Source organism: Castor canadensis, chromosome 3, assembly GCF_047511655.1.
Source record: "Castor canadensis chromosome 3, mCasCan1.hap1v2, whole genome shotgun sequence".
Lineage (NCBI taxonomy): Eukaryota > Metazoa > Chordata > Mammalia > Rodentia > Castoridae > Castor > Castor canadensis.
In genome coordinates this window covers 167295546-167306020 of record NC_133388.1, presented here as the reverse complement: position 1 = coordinate 167306020, position 10475 = coordinate 167295546, and the positions used below count along the sequence as shown (strand labels likewise).

Here is a 10475-nt window from a genome sequence, read left to right as displayed (position 1 = left end):
GATAAATTCTATTTCAAAATGATTGTGAGAATTATGTATAGGAATTATCTGCTAGTTCCTTCCTGAATCTTAGTTTTATATATGTACTTGTGTTTACTTGGTTCAGTGCTCCAGCTTGTTTTGATAAAGGACTTCTCCAAAAAATGATAAAATTTCAAACTATCTTCATGTGAACACCTTGGACAAAAAAGCTAAACATAATTCTCCTTATTTGTGTCTTAGATTGCTTATGTTTAAAATTAAATTAGTTTTGATGGGTCTTGAGTCACACCAAATTATAAATATGTTTTTATTGTTTTCTTAAATTTACTTAAGTATAAAATATGAAAATGAAACTCCAATTTTTTCTGCCCTTTGAATTGCTCATATCTTTCAACTTCTTCTGAAATATTTTATATTTGCAAACTTATACTAAAGAATCTACTGTCCTTTCTTAGTTGTTAGACTTTAACTACAGCTGCTGTTTAAATTGCTTAGATACAAGGTAGCCATTTGAAATTTAATGTAATTTTAACATAGTTTTTGAGTATATCACATTGTAACACTACAACTGGTATTATACTACAAGCCTATTATAAAGACGAGCATAATTTATTATTTACCATAGTTCATTAAATTAATTATACTTTCATTGTGAAAAAACTCACATGAACTAAGTTATAGATGACATTTATTGATACATGGACAAATACAATTAAAATGTCTTTGTACAAACATGTTTACTTGTGCAAATTACTTCCTTTCATATTTTTTCTCTTTGAAAAACTGTTAAATTTTTTATCAGTATGCAATAAGGTGTCTCTTATTGCATCCTGGAATTCCAGGATTCAGGGGGATGGTAAAGTGACAATGGTGAATTTGGACATTTGATCTCCCAAAAGTACCTCCTGCTCTACCCCTGATTTTTCAATAGCTTCCAGGCAGATCACCCTTTCACTGAGGCCGCACGGTTCCATGGCCAACGTGAGAGCACTGGCAGTGAACTGCAGATACTCTACCTTGGTCATGCCTTCCCAGTAGGCAGCATCAACATAGCCATAGCTATATGAGCTCCCGAAGCCTCCGATGGCAAAGGACTGCCTTTCCATCTTACGCCCCAGGGGAATTGAGTAAACCTGTCCTCCTTCTTGAGCGTCCCAGCCTGTGCTGCTGATTCCTGCCATCAGGTCTTCTCGGTATCCCTAACACATGTCCTTAAAGAGGACGGCTGCTGTGAAGACTCGTTCAGTTCAATGCTGTGGAAACCGATCTGGTAAGTGACTGCATCCGCTAATGCGTGGGTATCAGCTGCTGAATCTGAGAGGCAGCAGAAAATGTGATTGTTAATAAGTGTCAGCTTGTCGGTCATTTGATTGACGATGTAGGACCCAGTGGTTGTTCTGGAGTTTGCCCCTAGAACTACGGCCAGTCAAATTGCACAGCCATGGTCCTTATGGACGCTTCTAGGTTTTCCGTGTTTCAGGCGATGGTCTCCGGCCCCCAGGAAGGCACAGGTCCTCCAGAAGCTAAGGTGGCTGCAATCTTTCTCCTCCCCTTCCTTTTATATTAATGATGTCTTTTGAAAGGAAAAATTCAGGGCATCTTGAAGACTGAAATATTAAAAACAATTCAGTTGATTTTTGAGACGCAATTCAGTGATTATCTTAATTAGTTGTAAATCTCATTACACATATATTCACTTGTATATACATGTATATATATAATCAGTCATAGATCATTTATATATCATAAATATGTTGACATCTTATACACAATATTTTATATTAATATTAGATATGTATATTCAGCATAAATTATGCTGTACACTGTATATAATATATTATACTATATTATATAGGATGTAACATATACTACATAATATTACATATATTGTTATTATATAATTACATTATTCTCATATGTCATATAATATATTATATAACATGACATATTATATAATATAAATGTGTAATATGTTAGTCAAATATGACTGTTATATATAATATAAACAGGTAATTATTTGTAAATTCCATACACATACATGCATACATACACACATATACACACATGTGTGTATATATGTACATGCATATGCACAAATATTGGAATAATGGGACCGCACTGAGAATTTGCTTTAGCATAATTCAACTCACTTTATAGAGAACTCTTTTGAGGGGGCAGAGTGGGTGGTAAGGGAAGGGGTGGGAGCAGAGGGGAGAAATGACCCAAGCCTTGTATGCACATATGAATAATAAAATAATAATAAAAAAAAAGAGAACTCTTTTGGAGCACTTATTACTAGGTTTACAAGGATTAAATACAATCTGTTTTTTAAATAAAAACCACATCATCAAAGCTTTAAAAAAAAACAGCTATTTTTATGATCCTGACATTTTTCTAATGGAGAACAGCCTCTCAAAACCATGTGCTTTGACATTCACATTTCAAACACTTAGAACTTTAAACTTTCAGTCTTACAAAGGCATGGATTTGCTTTTTCAAGTGTTTAAACTTTTGTAGAATAATGCATTGTTTTGGCACAACTCAAAAATCACTGGGTCATATGTGTATTGTATTGTTGAATAGATCTAACAATAAGATGTTAAAGTGAAGAGCAGAGAAAAATAATTTCAAAGCTATTATGTCCAAAAAGATATGGTCATAGATATAACCAGTTTGAGTGACATAAATTGTGTTCCTTAAGTTAGTTAAGGCTATCAGTGTCTATTATCATTTAATCTCTAATATTTACTAAGTGCTTTCAATTCATAATTATAATGTCTGACACCCAAGGGACATGTGAATATAAAATCACTAATTAACTGATACTTTCAAAAATGTTTTGTGAATGTCTACTACAATATGCAAAACACCTTCCTAAGTATTTAGTGCATTGTAACATCAGCATAATATACAGATTTTTTTAAGAAGGACTGAAATGGAGCCATTGCCCATGTCTACACTCAACAGTTGTCAGAAATATCACAGTATATTAAAAGCGTGATAAAGTCACATCCATTCTGACCCCATTGCCTGATTGATAGTTTGTACTGATATCTTTTGATGGCCAGATTGCTCAAATCACTAACATTATATAGGTGAAATTAATTGTGATGTCAAAGAAGTTTTGGGAATACTACCACTTTAATTATTATGCTGAGTCAAAATAGGTTATTCATCTCAGTGGCTGTGAAACCTATATTTTAACTTGACAAAGGTAATGCTTAGATCATAACAATTTCCCAATTCCATCCTACTATCAGCTTTAGTAGACAATCATATTTGATATCTTAAGAGCTGAATCACAACTCCTTTTCTTTTTTTTAGAAATGATATTTTTGTGGTATTAAAAATAAGATTTTTTTCTTTATTAGTTATAGAAACTATCTTGATGAACTAGCACATCTTTATGAGGAGAGACACTTTGCCAAAATACCTTCGTTCAGCAAGGTATAGGGACAAGAGAAAAAGCCAGAGGTTTAGAGACTATTGGAGCCCTGAATTCAAAGTATATTCCATTCATATAATCTAGTGATGTCAATTGGCAATTACCACTTTTTAAAAGTGTCAAAACAAAGCATACAATTTTATATTTTATCTTTTCTAGTTAAAGTGTCATGTTCTAAAGAGTCCCTTCCTCCATTTAAAGCTACTTCATTACATTTTTGAGTTAATTTTACAAGTAAAATTGTTTGAGCTTAGTTAGCTAAGACTATTCTCTTTTGATAAGAGTCACACAATAAATTTCTGTCTTGCTTAATTTGAGGAACTTAGAGGATTAGTTTTTGTGGCTTTAAAATCCAGCATGTCTAACTAAGAATATAGTCCTTGCCTTCTTTGCTATTAGCTGGATAAGACAGTAACCTTCCATGGGTTTACACTGTCGCCAGTAAATCTTTTCCAGTAACCAAACACCATGATTTGGACTCAAAAAGAGATTTACTCCGAACATGTGGGAATTCATGTTCAAATCTATCATCACTTCTCTTATTGGTGCTATATTTACCTTATGTGTCCTCTGGTGAACTGAAATAACTTCAGCGTTCCATGTAAAATGAACAATGAGACATCTCTTCTAAATCATTTGTTTTGTCAGAAAACAGACACAGGGCACAAAAGGATGAACAAACCTCTTTATCTTAACTATATAATCCTAGTTCCCCTCCTACTTGTGCAAGATCTGCTTTTCTCTTTCTTTCATTTTCTTCTTCTGTTTTCTGCTTTTCTAACTCAGAGGTTGTTTTTGACTAAGGGCTCTCACATGCCTCTGTCCAGGTATACCTCAGAGCTCTGTCGCTTTTCCACCTCTCATCTATCTACTTGCCCTAGTCTCTGGTATACACAATATATTTCTATCATGAATCTCATCATTGGCTCAAGCAGTCCATAAAGCCATTTTCAGAAAATTGACTTGTCCTTTGGCTGCCACTCCTCCAGTTAGTAATTGTATAAGCATTATTGCAACGATGAATTCTGAAATATTCAAGTGGTTCTCTTATTCTTTCTTTACCCTTTCTCCCCTGAAAGTGTCGTTAAACTCTTTCATACAGTGTTCCTGTTTTCTTTTCTATTCCTATTACTACCCTCTTAATCATGGCCCTTTTAGTGTTCTTGTAACTTTAATAACAAAACTCCTAATTTTTACTTTAGTGCTCTTTCTTCTCTGCCAATTTGTCTCTTTATAAATACTTTCTCCTTGAAAATTTAACATTGAAAAGCTTATTCTCAGTGGGTCTCTGTCTCCACTGTCTCCATGTCTTCCAGTAGCCAAAGCAATTTCCCTGAAGGCATATTGTTGTTTTTAATTCTGGTACCTATGCCACAGGGCCCTTCATAAAAGTTGTTACTAACTTTGAAACTAACCTCAGACCCAGTGCCCTCCATATCTTATTCAAGGAATTTTACAAGGTCATTTGGTTAAGGGAAGACTATGACAGAAAGAAAAAGGAGATTAAAGAAAAGGAGTTTGACATGAATCCATCACAAGTCCTCTGAAGTTTAAATCAGCCAGACCAAGTTTTATGAAGAAGTGAATTTTTAGAATATAACATAAAATTCTACTAGAAATATTACAGTAATTTCTAAAAGGAAAATTCAGACTGTCTTCCTGAACTAGTCAGTGGGTTAGGTCTCACTCACTAAACAGCTGAAATACTCTGTGTAAAGTTCTAATATGTGATATTTGGCAAATTTCCTTTTGCTACTATACTTTAGACACAGTAGCACAGATTTCTGTGGGCTAGCTTGGAAGCCTGAACAGCAATCAGAACATGGTATACCTCAATCTGAAGTCTGGTTCTCCATTGTGTTCACTAACTTATGCACTTGATAAGCTTTCTTTAAGCCATTTCCATGTGCCAGCCATAGCACTCCCAATACATTGTTGTCATAGTCCTTCAGGAGATAACAGTAAAAAATGGGGAGCATTTATGTAAACTGATAATTACTATTAATTTTGTTGAGGAGATTGAAATGTTTCTAGAAAGAATTTGGTGATGTTTATGCAGGAGAGTGAGTGATCTGGTTTGTTTTGTTTTGTAGAAATTCTAGGAGCAGAAGAATCCATTACAAGGTTCATGAAAATCCCCAAGTAAGAGACACTGGTGGTCTTATTTTTGGCCATGACAACAGAGTTGCAAAGGAACATGTTCATTCCAGAGACATTCCTGCAGAAGAAGTTATGGGATTCAATCATTAATGGGAGCAACAGTGGCAGGGGAGAAATGGGTGCTGAGAGAAGTGGAACAAGAGTAGAAGATGTTGGAGGGATTTTTTTTTTTGAGGAACTTGGGAAATGATTGCTTGTAAAATATGAGATATTGAGCTGATTCGGAGTAATGGATAATGAATATGTGATGTTTGAAGGGGAATTACAGTTTTAAAATCTCTTCCAAGTGTGTGTCTCTCCTTTTACTTTCAGTGTCTTAGAGCCCAAAGGAGGGATTGGTTTCCTCTCTGTTCTCTAATTTACCTTTTAGACAATAGACCACAATCTCTTGTAAACATCCCTGCAAAATCAAACTAGGCAGAATGGTGATCCTTGCCTTGAGCCCAATCTGCACAAAAAGTTTTAGAACACTTGCTTGTTTAAATGAAAGTTTGTCAAGACCTATATCGTATATTACATATGGGTTTGGCACCTAGCATAAATACATAAAAGAATAAGTAAAATGTCTGCTTGCTACACTCCAGGGCTTACCTCCTTGCCTCCTAGGCTTTTAATCCTGTATCGGTCAGGATTCAACCAGAGAAGCAGAAATGGTAGAAGATGTATAATACAGTGTACATACACGTTAAGGGATTAATTACCGGGAACTGGCTTACACAATGGTGGAGGCTGGCTAAAGAGTCCCTGTAAGGCATCTTGTGTGTGGTGCTGGCTTGGTGTCCACAGCACTGGCAGTGAGGAAGGGAAGGTCACCAGCCTGTTGGCACTCCACGGGAAGGAATTTTCCTGTAGCTTCTGACTCGGTGTGGATATCTTTCAGAAACCAAGGCCCTTCTTCATAGAGACAAACACACATGCTCCACCCAACTGCTGCTTCAAAATGACTGCTAACTCCCTTTCATCTTCTCAGGTCTCTTTTCTCCTGTCTTTGAAAGCTTTATTTAAAGTCTGGGTATCATGTTTTCCTTTAGTCTGTTCATGCTGCCATAGCAAAATATCAGAGACTCTGTAAGATAAATAACAGCATCTTACTTTCTCACAGTTTTAGACACTGGAAGTCCAAGATCAAGGTTCCAGCATGATTAGTTCACTCGGGCCTGTTCTCAGTGCACACATGGACATGGTGAATTGGTGGAGGAGAGAAAGAGAGAAAGCAGAAACAGATCTGATGTCTCTTGCTAAGGATATCAATACTGTGGGATCAGGACCCTTCCCTTATGACCGCATTTAACCTTAATTACTTCCTCAAGGGTCTGGTCTCCAAATAAAACTGTACTGTGAATTAAGGCTTCAACATATGAATTTTGGGGAGATATGAACTTTCAGTCCATAACAATGTTCTACACTTTTATTTATATTCACAGATCAACCAAAAAATCCCTATCCTTCAATCATACTTTGTCAATTTCTAATCTTGAGTAAATCTCAGAAATCTTAAATCTGCTGGAGAAGTAGCATCATTATGTCAACAGATGCTACTGAGTAGTCATGCAATGAAAATCCCATTGGTTCTCATTCCGCATTCCCCAGTCCTTTATTTTCCCATAGGGATGACATATGTCTGTGTCTCTCCCAATCCTTTCTCCCATGCCTCAAACTCTCACATATAGCCTCAACCTTATAGCTCTCAGACTGTCACCATATTTCTTCCATCTTAGACAAGATAGGAAACAACATTTGATGAAATCTCAGAACTTCTTTTTCTTCTTTGTGACCTCAGAGGGAGAATATCCTGAATCCTTTCCAAGATGAATTATTTTCCAAGAACTGGTTATGGGAGCTTGCTACACCAATGACTGCACCTTTCTTTTGTATCTCGACTATTTTCCCCTGTACTAGTTTCTTCTCCTAAACTTACAAACATGTTCGTGTCTGTTTTTTCTTTAAAAGTGTGCTTTTGTTGAGCCCTGCTCTTACTCCCCTTTCCAAATCAGCTTTTACCACAACCATTCTGTGACAAGTCCCATTGGCAAACAACCTCCTGCTTAGCAAATCTAGGCTTTTCTGCCCTGCCCTCATCTTTCCTGGCTTTCTGCAACATGTAATCTAGTTTATTCCTTAACACTGATATTTTGAATTACTCCTGTTTCCTTTCTGTCTCTTCCTCCTTTAGCCCCTCAATCATCTTTGCCCAGCCTTCTCACTCAAAACTCTTTCTTCTACCATCCTTCTAAGACTCAAAGAGATCCTTTACAAGAATTATAGGACAGTGCTGTCCCACAGTACATAATGCAACCATCTATATGATTTTAAAGGTTCTAGTAGTTACCTTACAAAAAGTAAAAAAAGCAATTTATATTTAATTTTAAAGCAATTTAACTCAACAGATCCACAATATTCACATTGTAATGCAATTAATCTAATCATCATAAATGAAATATGTTAGGTTCTTGTTTGGCACTGTTTTGAAAATTCAATGTGATTTTTACACTTGGAGCACATCTTCAATTACACTAGTTTTATTCCAAGTGCTCACAAGTCTTGTGAAGATACTGACTTGGACAACAGAGCTCTAAAATTTTTTACTCTGACCTCAGTTCTGAGTTCCAGAAATGAAATTCCAATTCCTACCAGCAACTCACACTCAACCTCTTACTTGTACAATGTGTCAACCACAGTGGTTGACACATTTGCAACCACATTGCACATTGCAATTATGTGCAAAAATAAAAAGCAGCTTTATTGTGTTGTTCACATACATTCATGGCTCTTACTGCCTGTGGAAAGGAAGCATAATGAACCCAGAAACTAGAGTCACAGAGAATAAGGTTGAAATCCTAGTTTATTATGGACCAAATGCTTGTGTCTCCCTCTCTCCACCTCCTTCAAAAATCACATGTTGAATATTAATCTTCAGTTTGATATTAGTAGGAGATGGGACCATTAGAATGTGTAAGGGTGTTGGCCTCAAGAATGAGATTAGTGCCTTTATAAAAGGGAGATTATTTTTGTTCTTCTTCTGGCAAGTTAGGATACAATGAGAAGGCAGTAGTTTGCAACCTGGAACAAAGCCCTCCTCGGAATCTAACCATGCTGGCATCCTGATTCTCACTGTGAGAACTGTATTTCAGCTGTGAGCCATTCAGCCCATGATACTTTACCATAGCAGTCTGAACTAGGACATAGCTTCACTGCTAACTTGCACATGATTTGAGACAAATTGCTTAAATTTCATGAGATTCTGTATTTTCATTGAAAATAGAGGACAAATAAGGCTTATCTGTGTGATTTGCTGTAAGAAAGATGTTATCATTCCTCACAGCGTACATTACTCATTATAATTGCACAATTTGATAACTGGGCCATGGTTATAACACTCAAGGTTCTCTGTGCCAGATTTTAACTCAGCCTCATGTCCTGCTCTAAGCTCCAGACACATACCGGTGCCCTCGTGCATCCGTGCCCTCATTCCCTCATTCTTCAAAAAATCCTGACTCTAAGCTAAGCTCCATGAGTAAAACTGCTTTTAATAAGTTCATTTATTCATTTATCAAGAAAAATGGATTAAGCATATGTTATGTACTAGCTACCTTTTAAATGACTGAAATGAATTAATGAACAGACAAAAAGTTTTTTCATATTTATTTTTTATTGTTGTGCTGGGGGGGGTACATTGTGGCATTTCGATAGAACATTTTGATGGACAAATTTACATTTTAATTAGGAAAACAGAAAATAAAAAGTAAATGTAATCAATCAAAAAAATTGTATAATGTAGTAGAATCTTGTAAGTGCTGCTGGAAAAAACATAGAAGAGATTAAAAAATGACTGGAGTGAAGGTGAGGAGACCTTTAACTCAATACAAGTTTGTAGATATAGTGACTCACCTGATGCATTCCAAAATACTGTTTTGAATGTTACATGCACTTGATAAAGTATCCCTTATTTTATGGGAATAAGTAGGAAAGTGAGATTTAATTTCCAACAAAGCAATTTAGAGATGAGTTTTATGACCACTTTTTAATTTTTGGCAATACAAAGGGTTGAATTCAGGTTCTTGTGCTTGATAGGCAGGTACTACTTGAGCCATAATACCAGTCCTTTTGCTTTGGTTATTTTGGAAATAGCATCTCACTTTTTGTTCAGCCCTGCATGGACCACAATCCTCCTATTTGTTCTTCCCTATCTAGTTAAAATGATAGGCACTCACCACCATGCCCTCCATTGGTCTCACAAACTTTTTTGAGGCCCAGGCTGGCCTCAAACCATGATCCTCCTGATCTCCACTTCCCAAGTAGCTAGAATTGCAGGCTGAGGCCACCACGTCTGGCTAACATTTTTTTTATTTTTAATTGGAGTATCCCTTATTTTTTCCTAACAAAGTTCTTGGTTTTACCATTGTACTAGGTAAGTTTTTCTTCCTACAGAGCTTCAGGTTGAACGTAAAATAAATACAAGAATGGAGTATGGATTCTGTGCTAATTGGAACTGAAAGCTTCATTAAGTTATGTATAGTTTTATCTTCATGCTGCATTATATTAATGAATGTTATGCAAGAAAATAAAGGACTGGGCAGGGTGGTACATACCTATAATCTCAGCTACTCTGGAGGTGGAAATAGGGACATCCCAATTTTAGGCCAGTGTGGGCAAAAGATAGTGAGCCTGTATCTCAAAAACAGCTCCAACATTGTGGTACACACCTGTAATCCCAGCTACTTGGGAGGCAGAATTAAGAGGATGATGATCCAAGGCTGGCCAGGGCAAAAGCATGAGGCCCTGCTTGAAAAACATACAAATGAACGAAAAAGCAAAATAGACTGGTGCACAATTGGTTGGTACAGTGCTTGCCAGTCAAGATGGGAGGCCCTGAATTCAATAACCGATT

At 36.2% G+C, this 10475-nt stretch overlaps 1 pseudogene; it reads right to left on the bottom strand.

The window, feature by feature from the left end:
• Positions 1 to 827: 827 nt before the first annotated feature.
• On the bottom strand, positions 828 to 1485 carry LOC109702704 (proteasome subunit beta type-6 pseudogene; annotated as a pseudogene).
• Positions 1486 to 10475: the final 8990 nt, after the last annotated feature.